Here is a 4,462-nt window from a genome sequence, read left to right on the forward strand (position 1 = left end):
ATGTGAGGACACATTAAGAAGGCACTTATCTGAAAGCCAGGAAGGGAATTCATGAGGGGTCCCTGATCTTGGACTTCCAAACTTCAAAATAAATTTCTCTTGTATAAGTCACCCAATCTATAGTATTATATCATGGCAGCCCAAGCAGACCAATACAGCATTCAATAAATCTTTGTTGAATGAATGAATATATGATCTCCTATATGTAATCAAGAGATAACTACACTTTATAATCTGAATGGTTCTGGGATGATTTTTAAAGTGTCAGTTGGCTAGGGTTTCATACTCTATTTTTTAGGCCATTTTGATGTGGAACTTTATTAAACATGCTTGTCTACTTTTCTTTGTTCCTGTTATCACAAGTTCCTATTACTGCCAAATTTTATTGAAAGATATATTCAGGCAAAGTCCATTTGCACAGCTGGCCACCAGATCAGATGTCTAAACTAACCAGGCTTATCTAAAAACTTTTATTTTATTTAAAAAAAAAATACTGGACAATTGTTTGAATTGTTCAAAAGTTTCAGCACCATGTAGACAAAAACCGCAGAACTCTGAACACCTCCACAGAACTGCATGATTCTTTGTGTGATGAATTTATGCAGGTTAATTCTAAAAACTTCTATAACTTTTCTTAGATTCTAAAGGAAGGTAACTTAAAATGAGTCTCATCACAATTCTTATAAACATGAATTCACATTCCTCAGAATCTACTTATCTTTTATATATACTTTAAAAGCTAAAACTTAAGATTTTATCTACTTATTCAAAAAAACAAAACACATCTGTTGGGTTATTCTAGACAACATCACCCTACTGGGGAAGGGTGACATAGGTCAATGTTAACCATTTTCTGGGCGAAAAGCTAAGGGCTCTAAAATTGCTTGCCTGCTTGCTGGTCCAAAGAACAACCAAAAGTTTGTACAGAACATACACCCAGTCTTAGAATCTGAGGTCACCTTCAGTACATTTTTCAGAGAAAATGACTGTACTACTAACGTCCAAACTACATCTATGTGACAAAATGCTTGGATGCGGTATGCAGTTGTGCATGTGTGCTCAGTCGTGTCCAACTCTTCGCAACCCCCATGGACTATAGCCCACCAGGCTCCCCTCCCCTGTCCGTGGAATCCTTCCGGCAGGAATACCAAGGAATGGGATGAGAGTTCTTCCTCTAGAGATCTTACCAACCCAGGAATCAAATCCACATCTCCTGTGTCTCCTGAACTGGCAGGCAGATTCTTGACCACTGAACCACCTACTGGCACTCTACTAAGGAAAATACATGGTATCAACAAATATTAATAGAATCATTACCACGTGCCAGGCACTGTCACCAGCATTTTAAACACATTGTCTAGTTTGATCCTCAGAATGACTCTGAGGTAGCTATTATCATCACCCCACTTTACAGATGAGCAAACTGAAACTTTAAGTAAGTCGCACAAGTCTCTCACATCCATGTCAGTCTCATCGCACCAAAGGACTGGCTAACCTCTAACAATACTACCCAGTTTTCTTGGGCCTCATAACCTTATTTATCAATCCCTGTTTAATGAAAGCCTTACTCTTTGAGAGCATTGGTCAGTCACAAACCTGTCCCTGTCGTGGTAGAAAAGAAAGGGTACAACTCAAGAAAACAAACAGTATGAGTGAGGTCTGAAGAAACTTGGTTTAAGTACTTAAGACAACAAATTATTTTCCACTTCAAATGTACTTGTTTGCAGGGGGAAAAAGAGCATGATCATTTCAAATAATCCTGTCTACTCATTGAACAATTGTCCAAAGGAAATGCATGTCATATTCACCTGACCTAGTTCAAGTTTCTTATATCCTTCAAAGGAATAAAATCAACCATGAGAACTGTAAGCTTCTTGAATCCAGTCACGACAGTTTTGTTCATGTGTGTCTGGTACATGGAAAACTCTCAGTACAATCTTCCCTCAGAATCCACAAGGGACTTGCTCTAGGACACCTCCCACCCACCTGAATACTAAAATCTGAGGAACCTCAAGTCCCTTATATAAAATAGTGTGAGTGAAAGTTAAAGTCGTTCAGTCGTGTCCAACTCTGCGACCCCAAGGAATTCCCCAGGCCAGAATACTGGAGTGGGTAGCCTTTCCCTTCTCCATGGGATCTTCCCAACCCAGGGATACAACCCAGGTCTCCTGCATCAGCTGAGCCACAATTTGCATATAACCTAAGCACCTCATCTTGTCAATTTTAAATCATCTGCAGATTACTTACAACACCGAACACAATGTAAATGCTATGTAAATAGTTGCCAGTTAGAGGCAGATTCAAGTTTTGCTTTTTGGAACTTTCTGGAATTTTGAGGGATGTGTTGAATCTGCAGATGTGGAACCCACAGATACAGAGCTGACTGCAAATGTTTTTGTTAAATAAATACTGCAATCCCTTAAATTTTCTTTAATTAGTGGCTTACCTGGTGTCTTAAGTGTTAAAGCATCTGCCTGCCATGCAGGAGACCTGGGTTTGATCCCTGGGTCAGGAAGATCCCCTGGAGAAGGGAATGTCTACCCACTCCAGTATTCTTGCTTGGGAAATAGTATGGACAGAGGAATTCATGGGGTCACAAAGAGTCAGACATGACTAAGCGACTAACACACACACACACACACACACACAACCTCAAACTACCTCCCTCTGTATGTCTATGAGAGGCAAAGTTTTATTAATTAAATCTTTTTCTTCAGCTGGTTTGCAATTATTTTCTAGATTTCTCCATGTTTTCTTACTAACAAGATGGTCTGGACCCTAATCATGTCTGTTTGATATCAGTGCTGTACTGCTAAACACAGAAAATGAGAGGAAAATGTCTCTCTCCTGTTGATGCACAAATACGTTCTGTATATAATGTAGGATGGATAGCTAAAATCAGAGCTATAAAATTTCAGTTGGTAAGTCTCTTCTGGTGGAAACAAAAAACCCTGGTCATTGGAAAGGGTGGTGGGATTCAGATGCTAATTTATAATCATTGTCTCCTCTTGTCATTGCTGGAACTACTCAGATAGCCAAACTTGGCTGGGCTCCCTAATGCTACCCAAACCCTCTCCCCACATTCTCTCCCCATCCTTCCCTCGCTGTGGAGTGGGTGCTCCAGGGACTTAAGCAGGCCTGAGAGCAGGGCTGTAAAAAGTGTGGTTCCTTATGGCAATAAACTGCCTCTGACCCTAGCTTCCAGCATGGCAGCTGCCCACTTCAAGGAAAACTTAAACCTCCACCAAAGAAGCCACTTTGATGAATTACAGGCTGCCTCTCACACATTTCCTGAATACTAAAATAACACTTTTCTCTATACCTTGCATGACTCTAAGTTCCATTTTTATCACCAAACCAAAAATGAAGGTGTACATTTTCTTGTTTAGTCACGAAGTCGTGTCCGACTCTTTTGCAACCCCATGGACTGTGGCTCGTCAGGCTTCTCTGTCCATGGGATTTCCCAGGCAAGAATGCTGATGTGGGTTGTCATTCCCTTTTCCAGAGGATCTTCCCAATTCAGGGATCAAACCCACACCTCCAACATTAGCAGGCAGATCTTTACTCCTGAACTACCAGGAAGACCTTGCTACTCACATATGAGTATGATCTGGGAGCTTCATTAGAAATGCAGAATCTCAAGGCTAACCCCTGACCCGTAGGAGAGAATCTCAATTGTAACAAGATGTCCAGGAGATTTGTATGTAGAGTAAAATGTGAAAATCACTGCCCTAAGAGATACATGAGGGAGGGGGATATTCTCTAAAAGAAGAAAACGGCACACTTGGGTGCAAGTCCTTTCTCCAAAATAAATGTCACTTGCTGGGTGCCCAAAGCACCTCTTCTTCGACTCTCTTTCTCTGTGTGTGTGTGATTAGCACACTAGCACCTATTTGACAGACTAGAGTTCAAACCTTTACTATCCTTTATTTTGTCAACTCCCTGTACTGGCTTCGTCTTTCAAATCTTTGGTTACTACCAATTGGTTTCTTCCTTCTGATCCCTACACACCTTTTCACCTCTAGTAAGAGGCAGTTATCAGGATTTCCTTGGTAGTCCAGTGGTTAAGAATATGCCTTGCTATGCAGGGGATGTGGATTCAATCCCTGGCTGGGGAACTAAGATCCCACACGCACAGAGCAACTAAGCACAACCACCACAGCTACTGAGCTCGCGCGCCACACAGGAGAGTCTGTGCGCTGCAAGAAAAGATTCCGCAGGACACAGTGGAGATCCTGCGTGTCACGGCTGAGACTCCATGCAGGGAAATAACTACACAAATAAAATAAAAAACCCTCTCACTTTGGGAGGAAAAAAAAGAGGCAGTTATCTGGGGGATTTCTGCTTACAGATCAGATGTAAAGGGTTACAAGAGACTGTCGTTCTCACCCTAACAATCAAAACAAACCAGGAAAGCCCAAAATAATCATCAAGTTTTAAAACCCATCAGAGAAATTGAGGC

This window comes from Bison bison, unplaced genomic scaffold, assembly GCF_000754665.1.
Source record: "Bison bison bison isolate TAMUID 2011002044 unplaced genomic scaffold, Bison_UMD1.0 scf7180017864194, whole genome shotgun sequence".
NCBI classification, from domain to species: domain Eukaryota; kingdom Metazoa; phylum Chordata; class Mammalia; order Artiodactyla; family Bovidae; genus Bison; species Bison bison.